The sequence below is a fragment of the Pristiophorus japonicus genome, chromosome 7, assembly GCF_044704955.1.
Source record: "Pristiophorus japonicus isolate sPriJap1 chromosome 7, sPriJap1.hap1, whole genome shotgun sequence".
Lineage (NCBI taxonomy): Eukaryota > Metazoa > Chordata > Chondrichthyes > Pristiophoridae > Pristiophorus > Pristiophorus japonicus.
The window spans coordinates 103690169-103706377 of record NC_091983.1 but is presented as its reverse complement, the minus strand read 5'-3'; the positions used below and the strand labels follow the sequence as shown (position 1 = coordinate 103706377).

Below are 16209 nucleotides of genomic sequence, written 5' to 3'. Positions count from 1 at the left end.
CAATCAGTCCTCCTACAGATTACTGAGGTGTCACTCCGGGAGAGTGGCAATGGCTCCGTGAAGCAAGAATCTGCAGTGGTCTCTGAGGAGGACAACATTCGTCCTCCCACCACTGCCATTCCGTCAGTGCCCTTGCTTTTGCCTGTCAGCCAACCAGCCCGGACCCATGCCATGATGGTGCAGTCCAAAGCCGGGCTTTCTTGGCCCAGAGCTGCTCAAGATCATCTACAGTCTCCCCCACTGAAAGACAGCAGCCTTCCACCAGCTATGTTGCAGCTACTGGGGGAACACTGCATCGGAGCACAAGGCATATGGAAGTCAAGGCCTAAGGGAATGCACAACAGTGATATGTCAACTTTGGTATGTAATATTGGATGGTTTGATTTATAAAATTGGTTTGGATTATTTGTGTTGTGGTGGCTTTCATTGTAACATTGTAGCCAAGAGGACGCTGTTTTGGTCAATAACAAAGAGAAGGAAAAGTGTGCGATTGTTAGGGAATGGGGAATGGGGTTGCCATCGCTGGTACCACAGTCAGGTGTGTCAATCACAGACAACCAGGCTAGAAAGGGACTATGTTGGTTGCCACCTCCCTTCCTCCTCTTTCTCCTCCTCCTGTTCCTCCACCACCTCCTCTTCCTCCTCCTCCTCTCCTACACAGCTCTTCGCCATATATCTGGAGACAAGGTCTGTACCCTAATGATGCAAAGTTATGCAGCATGCAGTAGACCACAACTAATCTTGAGAAGAGCTCTGACAAGTACCGCAGGGTGCCTCCAGAGTGGTCCAGGCAGCATAAACATTGTTTCAGCACACCAACAGTCTGCTCGATCACCTTCCAGCAGTCAGTGGATAGCCCTTGTCACCCAGTAGCCATTGTCTGGCTTGTCGTAGTGGCTCAAATGCGGATGGTACAGCGGACAGCTGCAGAATGAAGGCATCATGCCTGCTGCCAGGATATCGAACATTGACCTGTATGATATGCTGAGTATGGTCGCACAACAGCTGGACATTGAGGGAGTGGAATCTCTTCCGATTCTGGTACATCTCCGAATTCACATGCAGTGCCCACAAAGTGACGTGTGTGCATTCAGTGGCTCCAGATCCACCTAATTCCGGGGGCACGACCCATCCATCACAAGGCGAGAGCAGTATCGTACATGATGAGTGAAAGGTTAGAGGTCGAGCTACACCGGCTGCAAAGAGAGGGCATCATTTCACCGATCGAGTTCAGCGAGTGGGCCAGTCCTATTGTCTCAGTCCTCAAGGGAGACATCGTCAGAATCTGTGGCGATTACAAAATAACTATCGATCGTTTCTCCCTGCAGGACCAATGCCCACTACCAAAGGCCGATGACCTCTTTGCAATGCTGGCGGGAGGAAAGACGTTCATGAAGCTGGATCTGACTTCAGCCTACATGACGCAAGAACTGGAGGAATCATCGAAGGCCCTCACCTAAATCAACACGCACAAAGATCTTTTTGTTTATAACAGATGCCCATTTGGAATCCGATCAGTGGCGGCGATATGCCAGAGAAACATGGAAAGTTTACTGAAATCGGTCCCGCACACCGTGGTCTTCCAGGATGACATCTTGGTCACAGGTCGGAACACAGTCGAGCACCTGCAGAACCTGGAGGAGGTTCTTAGATGACTCAACTGCGTGGGGCTCAGGTTAAAACGCTCAAAGTGCGTTTTCCTGGTGCCTGAAGTGGAGTTCTTGGGAAGGAGGATTGTGGCAGACGACATCAGGCCCACCAACGTGAAGACAGAGGCAATCGAGAACGCACCGAGGCCACAGAACGTGACGGAGCTGCGGTCAGTTCTGGGACTCTTGAACTACTTTGGTAACTTCTTACTGGGTCTCAGCACCCTGCTAGAACCACTACATGTCTTACTACGAAAAGGGGGCAAATGGGTTTGGGGCAAAAGCCAAGAAAATACCTTTGTAAAAACGAGAAATTTGTTATGCTCAAACAAATTGCTTGTGTTGTATGATACATGTAAGCGTTTGGTACTAGCATGTGATGCATCGTCATCATATGGCGTCGGGTGTGTATTGCAACAAGCTAATGATTTCTGGAAACTGCAACCGGTTGCTTATGCATCCAGGAGTCTGTCCAAGGCTGAGAGAGCCTACAGCATGATTGAAAAAGAAGCGTTAGCGTGTGTCTATGGGGTAAAGAAAATGCATCAATACCTGTTTGGGCTAAAATTCGAATTGGAAACTGACCATAAGCCTCTTAGATCCCTGTTTTCCGAGAGTAAAGGGATAAATACCAACGCATCGGTCCGCATCCAGAGATGGGCCCTCACGTTGTATGCATACAACTACGCCATCCACTACAGGCCAGGCACAGAAAACTGCGCCAATGCTCTCAGTAGGCTGCCATTGCCCAGCACGGAGGTGGAAATGGCGCAGCCCACAGATCTAGCCATGGTTATGGAAGCATTTGAGAGTGAGCAATCACCCGTCACTGCCCGGCAGATCAAAATCTGGACAAGCCAGGACCCCTTATTATCTCTAGTCAAAAGTTGTGTGCTTCACGGGAGCTGGTCCAGTGTCCCAGTGGAAAGGCAGGAAGAGATAAAGCCGTTCCAGTGGCGCAAAGATGAAATGTCTATACAGGCAGACTGCCTTCTGTGGGGCAATCGAGTAGTGGTCCCCAAGAAGGGCAAAGATACCCTCATCAATGACCTCCACGGTACCCACCCCGACATCGTAATGATGAAAGCGATAACCAGATCCCACGTATGGTGGCCCAGTATTGACGCGGACTTAGAGTCCTGCATTCACAGATGTAACACGTGCTCGCAGTTAAGCAATGTACCCAGGGAGGCGCCGCTAAGTTTATGGTCTTGGCACTCCAAACCGTGGTCTAGGTTACACGTCGACTATGCAGGCCCGTTCTTGTGTAAAATGTTCCTTGTGGTTGTAGACGCGTACTCCAAGTGGATTGAATGTGAGATAATGTCGGCCAGCTCATCCGCTGCCACTACTGAAAGCCTGAGGGCCATGTTTGCCACTCACGGCCTACCCGATGTCCTGGTGAGCGACAACGGGCCATGTTTTACTAGTGCTGAGTTCAAAGAATTCATGACCCGTAATGGGATCAAACATGTCACATCTGCCCCGTTTAAACCAGCGTCCAATGGTCAGGCAGAGAGAGCAGTGCAAACCATCAAGCAGGGCTTGGAGAGGGTAACGGAAGGCTCACTGCAGACTCGCCTATCCCGAGTCCTGCTTAGCTACTGCACAAGACTCCACTCACTCACTGGAATCCCACCTGTTGAACTGCTCATGAAAAAAGCACTTAAGACAAGGCTCTCGTTAGTTCACCCTGATCTACATGAACAGGTAGAGAGCAGGCAGCTTCAACAAAGTGCATACCATAATAGAGCAAATGTATCACGTGAGATTGAAATCAATGATCCTGTATTTGTATTAAGTTATGGACAAGGTCCCAAGTGGCTTCCCAGCACTGTCGTGGCCAAGGAGGGGAGCAGGGTGTTTCGGGTCAAATTTCAAATGGACTCATTTGAATGGAAACACTTGGACCAAATCAAACTCAGATTCACGGACTATCCTGAGCAACCCACCTTGGACCCTACCTTTTTTGATCCCCCAACATACACACCAGTGGCAACCAGCACCACGGTTGACCACGAAGCAGAACCCATCATCCACAGCAGCCCAGCAAGGCCAGCTGCACAGCAGCCCAGCAAGAGCCCAACAAATGATTCAACAACACCAGCTTTCACAACGAGATGATCAACCAGGGCAAGAAGGGCCCTAGATCGACTCACATTGTAAATAGTTACACTATTGACTTTGAGGGGGAGAGTGTTGTTATATATGTGGACTTGTAATTACTCTGTACAGCTACAAGAGGGCTCATCCCTTGGGGTCACAAGGGATTCCATAATCCCTTGGGAGCACAGATATTTAAGGAGGCTTCACAGGTTGGAGAGACACTCTGGAGGCCTGCACGAAAAGACTAAGGTCACACTTTACTTTGAGCTCTCGGTGTTCAGTCTGACTCTTTCTCCATACACAACAGTGTATCACGGGGAAGCCTGCTATCCTGGCAAAGCCACGTGCTTGTTCCACCTGCTTCTTTTTGGCAAGAGAGAACGAAATGTATTCACCTGTGTTTGCATACAGAGCTTCAGTGACCTCCTTTATGCAATAGTTTACTTTATGCAAACACTTTATGCAAACAAAGATGTTGGAAATATCATCTGCTCCAGCCTGGAAGGAGCCCGACGCATTAAAATTCCTGGCCAGACTCACCTTCACAGCCACTGGCAATGCTGTCCTCACCCTGCTCTGAGGATGCAATTCTGCCTGCAATAGGTGGCAGATTTGAGTTAGCGTCTCCTTAGTAAAACAGAGATATCACATACATTGTTCCTTACTGAGATTGAAGTAGAAGAATTGCTCCCTGAAGACCCTGGACGGATGTGGCCTCCTGCTAAGAGCCCTTCGAGCATCTGGTCGTCCGCTGCTCATTCTCCACGTCATGCTGCAGGCCAAGGGGAATACAAACTACAGCACCCATGTTTGGGAACAACTGGTCTGAGCAGAAGCCATGAAGTAACCTGCCACACCACTCCCTTGAGACTTCAGCAACTTCAAATGAGATAACAAACCACCAAACACTTCTACGAACCCACCAAGAGCAAGTAGAAATCAATCAGCAACTAACCTGAAAGCAGTTGATGATCCCTTTAAATAGTCCTTCCTGCTGCTGAACGCAAGTTCAGCTTTTTAAAAAATATTAATTCCTGGAATGTGGGCATTGCTGACATTTATTATCCATCCATTGCTCTTCAGAAGGTAGTGGTGAACTAACAACTTCACTTCGACTGCGCTAACAACCCCTCCAAAATGGCGTTGGCACACCAAAAATGTGGACGCCATTTTGGACCTCAAACCACACCTGTAATGCCGAAAAATCAGGTAGTATGGAGCCAAATTTGGCGACCTAATATCCAGTTCAGATTATAAAAGGATCCCATCACCCTCCTGCATTGTATTATATAATTAGACATTTGGTACATTCCTGAACATAGGACACTTGGGGGGAGAAATTGGGGTAGTTTGTGCCTCCTGTTAGCGCCCCGGAGGTGCTAATGGGGCGCAAGTGGCTTCACGCAAGCGCATACCACTAACGACTCCTGCTAAATTCCGTGGGGGTTTAGCGGCGGCAGTAACCGGTAGCTCCATAGTGTAGTTATATCTGAAGTGGCAACTGATGGGAGCACCAATGTGGCGAATGGAACCCAGGGCAAAATAAATCTTTTATTGTAAAAAAGAAATCAGCAACAGACAGGGAAAGCAATTATACTGCAGTAACAGAATGTCAAGCTGAAGCAAAACAACAAAAACAAGTCTGTTCCAGCATTAAGAATGGACATTCTGCAGTGAACAGCATGGGAGCCCAGAAGGGCCTATCTTAGAAAATGGATCTGCAAGAAAACAAGGAATTGGACTGGAGACTTATTAAGAAAAATTAATTTCAGGACTACAAACTGACCTATGTGTACTTGCAGCGAGGCTTTAAAAAAGCATGAAAATCCTTCCACTGGCAGCGTCTCTGCTCAGCCGACTTGCCCAATTCCACACACCTCGTGTGGGGTATGAGGGGTCAATTCTAGAGCATGGCTTGGAGTTTTCTCCTCGGAAAGAAAGCCTCTGTCACTAGCTTGATGCAACCTGGAAAGCTGAGTGACTGATTTAGCAAACAGCATCTATGGTGCCTTGGCAGTGTGAATATTTAATGCATCCTCATGGGTAAATGTTGTCTACTGTCTGGCCTTCAAGAGATGGCATTGCTTTGTGGCAGCCTCCTTCAATGAACAAAGATGCCAGGGACAGGTCTGCCCTGACTTGCGCTAACATGCCCAGGAAAGACATTTGGTCTGAAATTTTACCTGGAGACCCACTGGGTTGAAGGATGTGGAGGTGGGGGAAATAAGAAACAAGAATGGACTCACATCAAGCCTACTCCTACACATCACTCCTCACATCAAAATATCTTACAGGTGTATCCATCCCTCCCTGTCTAAGCACTTCCTCACATCCCCAACTGACCACCCACCACTGACACTCAGCCTCATTTTACTGCAATGTCACGCCTCTCCCTCATAGTTACTCTCAAAAGATGTCCATCCATCCATTCCACTCCTTCCATCACTCTCACTCAAAGGTCTCTTGTTTCCCTCCTTTCAGGAGAGGAGAGCCCAGAACACCCCAGAAACGCAGAGAACCGGATGTGGCCCTCCAGTCATCGCCACACTGACAGCTGCAGATGAGGATGTGCTGGGGATAAGCCCAGTGTCGGTGTGCCTGGCAATCCGGAGATCAGGAGATTGCAGCCTCCCAGCTACCTGATGACAGAATTAAGTAACATACAGCCACATGGCATACAATAGTCACTCATGTTGACGATGTCAGCAGCCACTGAAATATGATCATATGCATACTGTTCACTTAAAACAGTCTTACTGTGACAGTTCTAATTCATGTTGGCGAGAGGCAGGAGCAGCATCGGAGCGGCCTATAAAAGGCCTAGCGGGTGTTCCACAGGCAGCGGCAGTTGGCGAGTGGCGGGAGCAGCGTCGGAGCGGCCTATAAAAGGCCTAGCGGGTGTTCCACAGGCAACGGCAGTTGGCGAGAGGCGGGATCAGCGTCGGAGCGGCCTATAAAAGGCCTAGCGGGTGTTCCACAGGCAACGGCAGTTGGCGAGAGGCGGGATCAGCGTCGCAGCGGCCTATAAAAGGCCCAGCGGGTGTTCCACAGGCAGCGGCAGTTGGCGAGAGGCGGGAGCAGCATTGGAGCGGCCTATAAAAGGCGTAACGGGTGTTCCACAGGCAGCGGCAGTTGGCGAGAGGCGGGAGCAGCGTCGGAGCGGCCTATAAAAGGCCCAGCGGGTGTTCCACAGGCAGCGGCAGTTGGCGAGAGGCGTGATCAGCGTCGGAGCGGCCTATAAAGGCTCAGCGGGTGTTCCACAGGCAGCGGCAGTTGGCGAGAGGCGTGATCAGCGTCGGAGCGGCCTATAAAGGCCTAGCAGGTGTTCCACAGGCAGCGGCAGTTGGCGAGAGGCGTGATCAGCGTCGGAGCGGCCTATAAAGGCGTACCGGTGCAGCTACAGCGGGAGAGAAGGCAAAAAAGAAGTAGAAAGGAATGAAAAGGTGACGTCACAGCCAAGGGGGTAAGTGATTGGCTGGTGATTGGTGAGTAGCTTTTCTTTTTATTTTTTATATCAGTAAGTAAACTGTAACATTGTTGTGCCAATTTAAGTGTATCTAAGGGTTAAGGCATGACAGGAGAGCTCGGTCACGTGTTATGCTCCTCCTGTACCATGTGGGAACTCAGGGACACTTCCGGTGTCCCTGACGACTACGTGTGTGAGAAGTGTATCCGCCTCCAGCTCCTGACGGACCGCGTTGCGGAATTAGAGCTGAGAGTGGATTCACTCTGGAGCATCCACGATGCTGAGAATGACGTGAGTAGCACATGTAGCGAGTTGGTCTTACCGCAGAAGAAGGATTCACAGCCAGCTAGTGAATGGAAGACCAGCAGAAAGAGTAGTGCAAGGGTCCCCTGTGGTCATCCCCCTGCAAAACAGATACACTGCTTTAAGTGCTGTTGAGGGGGCTGACTCATCAGGGGAGGGCAGCAACAGCCAAGTTCATGGCACCGTGGCTGGCTCTGTTGCACAGGAGGGCAGGAAAAAGAGTGGGAGAGCGATAGTGATAGGGGATTCAATCATAAGGGGAATAGATAGGCATTTCTACGGCCGCAACCGAGACTCCAGGATGGTATGTTGCCTCCCTGGTGCAAGGGTCAAGGATGTCTCCGAGCGGGTGCAGGACATTCTAAAAAGGGAGGGAGAACAGCCAGTTGTCATGGTGCACATTGGTACCAATGACATAGGTAAAAAAAGGGATGAGGTCCTACGAGATGAATTTAAGGAGCTAGGAGCTAAATTAAAAAGTAGGACCTCAAAAGTAGTAATCTCGGGATTGCTACCAGTGCCACGTGCTAGTCAGAGTAGGAACCGCAAGATAGCACAGATGAATACGTGGCTTGAGCAGTGGTGCAGCAGGGAGGGATTCAAATTCCTGGGGCATTGGAACAGGTTCTGGGGGAGGTGGGACCAGTACAAACCGGACGGTCTGCACCTGGGCAGGACCGGAACCAATGTCCTAGGGGGAGTGTTTGCTAGTGCTGTTGGGGAGGAGTTAAACTAATATGGCAGGGGGATGGGAACCAATGCAGGAAGACAGAGGGAAACAAAAAGGAGACAAAAACAAAAGACAGAAAGGAGATGAGCAAAAGTGGAGGGCAGAGAAACCCAAGGCAAGAAACAAAAAGGGCCACTGAATATAAAGGGGCTGCAGGAGGGGTCAAAACTAAAAATCATGGTTTAAAAACTAGGATGAAAACACTCTACCTAAATGCACACAGCATTCGAAATAAAGTAAATGAGTTGACAAATCATTACAAATGGGTATGATTTGGTGGCCATTACAGAAACATGGTTGCAGGCTAGCCAAGACTGAGAATTAAACATACAGGGGTATCTGATGATTCAGAAAGATAGACAAGAAGGGAAAGGAGGTGGGGTAGCTCTGTTAATAAAGGATGACATCAGGGCAGTTGTGAGGGATGATATTGGCTCCAATGAACAAAATGTTGAATCATTGTGGGTGGAGATTAGAGATAGTAAGGGGAAAAAGTCACTGGTCGGCGTAGTTTGTAGGCCCTCAAATAATAATTTCATGGTGGGGCGGGCAATAATCAAGGGAATAATGGAGGCATGTGAAAAAGGAACGGCAGTAGTCATGGGGGATTTTAACCTACATATCGATTGGTCAAATCAAATTGCACGGGGTAGCCTGGAGGAGGAATTCATAGAATGCATACAGGATTGTTTCTGAGAACAGTATGTAACAGAACCTACAAGGGAGCAAGCCATCTTAGATCTGGTCCTGTGCAATGGGACAGGAAAAATAAACGATCTCCTAGTAAAAGATGCTCTCGGAATGAGTGATCACAGTATGATTGAATTTGTAATACAGATTGAGGGTGAGGAAGTTATGTCAGAAACGAGCGTACTATGCTTAAACAAAGGGGAACTACAGTGGGATGAGGGCAGAGTTGGCTAAAGTAGACTGGAAACAAAGACTAAACGGTGGCACAATTGAGGAACAGTGGAGGACTTTTAAGGAGCTCTTTCATAGTGCGCAACAAAAATATATTCCAGTGAAAAAGGACGGCAAGAGAAGGGCTAACCAGCCGTGGATAACCAAGGAAATAAAGGAGAGTATCAAATCAAAGACCAATGCGTATAAGGTGGCCAAGGTTAGTGGGAAACTAGAGGATTGGGAAAATTTTAAGCAACAGCAAAGAATGACTAAAAAAGCAATAAAGAAAGGGAAGATAGATTACGAAGGTAAACTTGCGCAAAACATAAAAACAGATAGTAAAAGCTTTTACAGATATATAAAACGGAAAAGAGTGACTAAAGTAAATGTTGGTCCCTTAGAAGATGAGAAGGGGAATTTAATAATGGGAAATGTGGAAATGGCTGAGACCTTAAACAATTATTTTGCTTCGGTCTTCACAGTGGAAGACACAAAAACCATGCCAAAAATTGCAGGCCACAGGAATGTGGGAAGGGAGGACCTTGAGACAATCACTATCACTAGGGGGGTAGTGCTGGACAGGCTAATGGGACTCAAGGTAGACAAATCCCCTGGTCCTGATGAAATGCATCCCAGGGTATTAAAAGAGATGGTAGAATTTATAGCAGATGCATTCGTTATAATCTACCAAAATTCTCTGGACTCTGGGGAGGTACCAGCGGATTGGAAAGCAGCTAATGTAACGCCTCTGTTTAAAAAAAGGGGGCAGGAAAAAGGCAGGTAACTATAGGCCGGTTAGTTTAACATTTGTAGTGGGGAAAATGCTTGAAATTATCATTAAGGAAGAAATAGCGGGACATCTAGATAGGAATAGTGCAATCAAGCAGACGCAGCATGGATTCATGAAGGGGAAATCATGTTTAACTAATTTACTGGAATTCTTTGAGGATATAGCGAGCATGGTGGATAGAGGTGTACCGATGGATGTGGTGTATTTAGATTTCCAAAAGGCATTCGATTAGGTGCCACACAAAAGGTTACTGCAGAAGATAGAGGTACGCGGCGTCAGAGGAAATGTATTAGCATGGATAGAGAATTGGCTGGCGAATAGAAAGCAGAGAGTCGGGATAAATGGGTCCTTTTCGGGTTGGAAATCGGTGGTTAGTGGTGTGCCACAGGGATCGGTGCTGGGACCACAACTGTTTACAATATACATAGATGACCTGGAAGAGGGGACAGTGTAGTGCAACAAAATTTGCAGATGACACTAAGATTAGTGGGAAAGCGGGTTATGTAGAGGACTCAGAGAGGCTGCAAGGAGATTTGGATAAGTTAAGCGAATGGGCTAAGGTTTGGCAGATGGAATACAATGTCGGAAAGTGTGAGGTCATCCACCTTGGGGAAAAAAACAGTAAAAGGAAATATTATTTGAATGGGGAGAAATTACAACATGCTGCGGTGCAGAGGGACCTGGGGGTCCTTGCGCATGAATCCCAAAAGGTTAGTTTGCAGGTGCAGCAGGTAATCAGGAAGGCGAATGGAATGTTGGCCTTCATTGCGAGAGGGATGGAGTACAAAAGCAGGGAGGTCCTGCTGCAGCTGTATAGGGTATTGGTAAGGCCGCACCTGGAGTACTGCGTGCAGTTTTGGTCACCTTACTTAAGGAAGGATATACTAGCCTTGGAAGGGGTACAGAGACGATTCACTAGGCTGATTCCGGAAATGAGGGGGTTACCTTATGATGATAGATTGAGTAGACTGGGTCTTTACTCGTTGGAGTTCAGAAGGATGAGGGGTGATCTTATAGAAACATTTAAAATAATGAAAGGGATAGACAAGATAGAGGCAGAGAGGTTGTTTCCACTGGTAGGGGAGACTAGAACTAGGGGGCACAGCCTCAAAATACGGAGGAGCCAATTTAAAACCGAGTTGAGAAGGAATTTCTTCTCCCAGAGGGTTGTGAATCTGTGGAATTCTCTGCCCAAGGAAGCAGTTGAGGCTAGCTCATTGAATGTATTCAAATCACAGATAGATAGATTTTTAACCAATCAGGGAATTAAGGGTTACGGGGAGAGGGCGGGTAAGTGGAGCTGAGTCCACGGCCAGATCAGCCATAATCTTATTGAACGGCGGAGCAGGCTCGAGGGGCTAGATGGCCGACTCCTGTTCCTAATTCTTATGTTCTTATGTCTTTAATCTCCCACAGGCCCATCACTGGAGGTGATGCCAGAGGAGGACAACGACGACTCAGAGGGATGGAGTACAAAAGGAGAGGGATGGAGTACAAAAGGAGAGGGATGGAGTCCAAAAACAGGGAGATCCTGCTGCAACTGTATAGGGTATTAGTGAGGCCGCACCTGGAGTACTGCGTGCAGTTTTGGTCACCTTACTTAAGGAAGGATATACTAGCTTTGGAGGGAGTACAGAGACGATTCACTAGGCTGATTCCGGAGATGAGAGGGTTACCTGATGATGATAGATTGAGCAGACTGGGTCTTTACTCGTTGGAGTTCAGAAGGATGAGGGGTGATCTTATAGAAACATTTAAAATAATGAAAGGGATAGACAAGATAGAGGCAGAGAGGCTGTTTCCACTGGTCGGGGAGACTAGAACTAGGGGGCACAGCCTCAAAATACAGGGGAGCCAATTTAAAACCGAGTTGAGAAGGAATTTCCTCTCCCAGAGGGTTGTGAATCTGTGGAATTCTCTGCCCAAGGAAGCAGTTGAGGCTAGCTCATTGAATGTATTCAAATCACAGATAGATAGATTTTTAACCAATAAGGGAATTAAGGGTTATGGGGAGCGGGCGGGTAAGTGGAGCGGAGTCCACGGCCAGATCAGCCATGATCTTGTTGAATGGCGGAGCAGGCTCGAGGGGCTAGATGGCCTACTCCTGTTCCTAATTCTTATGTTCTTATGTTCATATGTTCTTATGTTCAGAGGAGGTCACTCACTCTGAAAGTGCACCGTCACAGGACTCATGCAGGCCACACACCAGCTCAGGTACACAAACGTCGGTGGGACCAGTAAGACAGATGTTGACACCCCCGGTGTCTCACACATCACATGTGAGCAAGGGCAGATGGTGGAGACCTAAGAACATAAGAAATAGGAGCAGGAGTAGGCCATTTGACCGCTCGAGCCTGCTCCGCCATTTAATAAGATCGTGGCTGATCTGATCATGGACTCAGTTCCACTTCCCTGCCCGTTCCCCATAACCCTTTATTCCCTTATCGCTCAAAATTCTGTCTCTCTCCGCCTTAAATATATTTAATGACCCAGATTCCACAGATTTACAACCCTCTGAGAGAAGAAATTCATTCTCATCTCAGTTTTAAATGGGCGCCCCTTATTCTGAGACTATGTCCCCTAGTTTTAGTTTCCCTTATGAGTGGAAATATCCTCTCTGGATAGTCCCAACCTACTCAACCTATCTTCATAAGTCAACCCCCGCATCTCCAGAATCAACCAAGTGAACCTTTTCTGAACAGCCTCCAATGCAAGTATATCCCTCCTTAAATATGGAGACCAAAACTGCACGCAGTACTCTAGGTGTGGCCTCATCAATATCCTGTACAGTTGTAGCAGGACTTCTCTGCTTTTATACTCTTATTCCCCTTGTAATAAAGGCCAACATTCCATTTGCCTTCCTGATTACTTGCTGTACCTGCATACTAACTTTTTGTGTTTCATGCACAAGGACTCCCAGGTACCTCTGCACTGAAGCACTTTGCAATTTTTCTCCATTTAAATTATAATTTGCCAAAGTGGATAACCTCACATTTTCCCACATTATAATCCATCTGCCAAATTGTTGCCCACTCACTTAGCCTGTCTTTATCCCTTTGCAAATTTTTAGTGTCCTCCTCACAATTTGCTTTCCCACCCATCTTTGTATCATCAGCAAACATGGCTACATTACACTCGGTCCCTTCATCCAAGTCATTAATATAGATTGTAAATAGCTGAGGCCCCAGCACCGATCCCTGCAGCACCCCATTAGTTACAGATTGCCAACCAGAAAATGACCCATTTATCCTGACTTAGTTTTCTGTTAGTTAAACAATCCTCTATCCATGCTAATATATTACCCCCAACCCTGTGAACTTTTATCTTGTGCAGTAACCTTTTATGTGGCACCTTATCGAATGCTTTCTGGAAATCCAAACACACCACATGCACTGGTTCCCCCTTATCCACCCTGCTCGTTACATCCTCAAAGAACTCCAGCAAATTTGCCAAACACGATTTCCCTTTCATAAAACCATGTTGACTCTGCTTGATTGAATTAAGCTTTTCCAAATATCCTGCTATTGCCTCCTTAATAATGGACTCCAGCATTTTCCCAATGACAGATGTTAGGCTAACTGGTCTATAGTGTCCTGCTTTCTGTCTGCCTCCTTTTTTTTTTACATAGGGGCGTTACATTTGCGGTTTTCCAATCCGTTGGGACCTCCCCCAGAATCCAGGGAATTTTGGTAGATTACAACCAATGCATCCACTATCCCTGCAGCCACTTCTTTTAGGATCTTAGGATGCAAGCCATCAAATCCAGGGGACTTGTCCGCCTTTCGTCCCATTATTTTACCGATTACTACTTCTTTAGTGATAGTGATTGTATTAAGTTCCTCCCTCCCTATAGCCCCTTGATTATCCATTATTTACTGTCTTCTACCATGAAGACCGATACAAAATATTTGTTCAAAGACTCTGCCATTTCCCTATTTCCCATTATTAACTCCCCAGTCTCATCCTCTAGGGGACCAACATTTACTTTAGTCACTCTGTTCCTTTTTATGTACCTGTAGAAACTCTTACTATTTGTTTTTATATTTTGTGCTAGTTTTCTTTCATAATCTATCTTCCCTCTCATTGGGCTCAAATTTCCCCAATTATCTGTGCCGTTTTTTTAGTGTGCACCGTTTTTTTTTGAGTAAATTATAATCTCCAAGTTTCCCCAAAGTTTCTGCGCCAGCATAATTCACTTGGGTACGATTTTTTTAAGCTACGATTTTTTTTGCGTCATGGGGGCGTAACCTAATGTCTGTGCCAGTTTTTGACATTTAAGCAAGTTTGGACAACTTAAATTTTTTCTACGACGGCGTATGTGGCCACTCCTAAAAAAAACCTTCTGGGCACTTAACAAAAAAATCAGCGCACATTACAAAATCGGAAAGACGCCATTGTTTTTAGCCCAAGTTTTGGATTGAGCAAAGAAGGCAGAGAATATACATCAAAAATCTTAATTTTTTTAATGTCAAAAGGGAGAAATTGAAAGTGTAATGCAATTCTTGAATTTTTTGACTTTTTTTCCAAAGTACCACCCCACATTTTTCAAAGAACCTCTCCTCACCGGGCTCAAGGGTCGGAGCGTCGGCCGGCATAATCACTCCCTTACTCAGGCACGGCGGCTCAGGGCTCAGCTTCCAACAACCCCTCTCCGAGCTTCTTTTGAAGCCGAGTCCTTGTGTTCGGGCGAGGAAGCGATTTTGCCAGCTGACGCTCCGACCCTCGAGCCCAGAGAGGAGAGGTTCGGTACTTTGAAAAAATTCTAAAATTAAAGAATTGCATTAGACTTCGTTGCCCCAGATGTCTTCATTGAATGCCTAGCTTCCAGTTGTAAACAAGCCTATTTTGCATGTGCAGACCAGGGTGTGGTCCATACTAGGTTGTTGCAAAGCTACAATTTAATTATGGGGGCAATATTGACAATGCCATACTTCGTGCAAGCCTTCTCCATGCTGGTGCTGCAGTGGAGAAGATTGATTTGACAGCATCACCTGAGGAACCTCAGAGCACGTAGGATGATGGGCAGGAGGGCTTACCTACATCGGGTATATCGAGACAGACGTTCATACCTGCACCTGAGTGAGGCAGACTTTGTGAGAAGGTTGCATTTCCGCAAATAAGTTGTAACCGAGATCTGTGAGTTAATAAAAGCAAACCTGCCACCCTAGAAGCATTGGGAGGACTGCTTTGTCAGTTGAAGTAAAGGTTGCAGCTGCATTTTCATTTTATGCATCTGGATCATTCCAAGCCACAACTGGGGATGTGTGTGCCATTTTTCAACATGCAACACATATCTGCATTCGGCAGGTGCCTGCTGCACTATATGTCTGGAGGAATGACTACATAAAGTTCCCCAAGACCGCCCAAGCAATGCGTGACAGGGCTTTGAACTTCTCCAGGATTGCTGGCTTCCCAAAGGTACAGGGCTGCATTGATTGTACCCACATCGCCTTACGAGCACCTTTGGAGGATTCTAAGATGTACAGGAACAGAAAAGACTTCCACTCAATGAATGTGCAGCTCGTCTGTGATGACATGCATTGCATCATGGCAGTTGATGTGAGATACCCTGGGAGCACCCATGATGCATTCATGCTACGGAGAGTGCTATATCTGCCATGTTTCAGCAGCAGCCAGAAGGGCAGAGCTGGCTACTGGGGGACAAAGGTTATGGCCTCGCCACCTGGCTCATGACACCCCTACACGTAACCCGAACAGAAGCTGAGTGGGAATACAATATATCGCACATTGTGACGCGCAGTTTAATAAAGAGGACCATTGGCATCTTGAAGCAGCGATTCTGATGCTTGGACCATTCCGGAGGTTACTTGCAATACTCATCTGAGATTGTCGGTCAATTCACTGTTGTCTGCTGCATGCTGCACAACTTAAGCATCATGAGGCAACAGCAGCTGGTAGTAGAAGACCCACCTGAGGTGAGAATGGCTGATGATGAGGAGGAAGATGCAAATGACGAGGAGGAAGAAGAGTATGAGGAAGCCAAGCAAAACTACCTGAACCCGGCGGAGGAGGGCGGGTCGTCGTGCCCCTTTAACAATTGCTCAAGCCTTGTGCCAGCAGCTCATCCGTGAACGCTATGCTGCCTGAAGGCTCAGCGGCAACTATTTAAAATGAACCATGTTTACTATTTGGACCTGTTCCGTAATGTTGTGTTGTGTTAATAATGGAACAAATAATGTAAATGATTCTTCTTTAGTTCAAAAAGTTGTGTTAATAATGGGACAAATAACATAAATGATTC

General features: G+C 47.0%; 1 protein-coding gene across 2 annotated transcripts in view; it reads left to right on the top strand.

The window, feature by feature from the left end:
* Positions 1 to 11451, top strand: part of supt3h (SPT3 homolog, SAGA and STAGA complex component) — a 697134-nt gene extending 685683 nt beyond the window's left edge. For both annotated transcript variants that reach the window (XR_011593860.1, XM_070885192.1), the window contains exon 13: positions 11364 to 11451. The gene's annotated coding sequence lies outside the window, so the exon portion shown is untranslated. The remainder of the gene's footprint in view (positions 1 to 11363) is intronic.
* The last annotated feature ends 4758 nt before the right edge of the window (positions 11452 to 16209 follow it).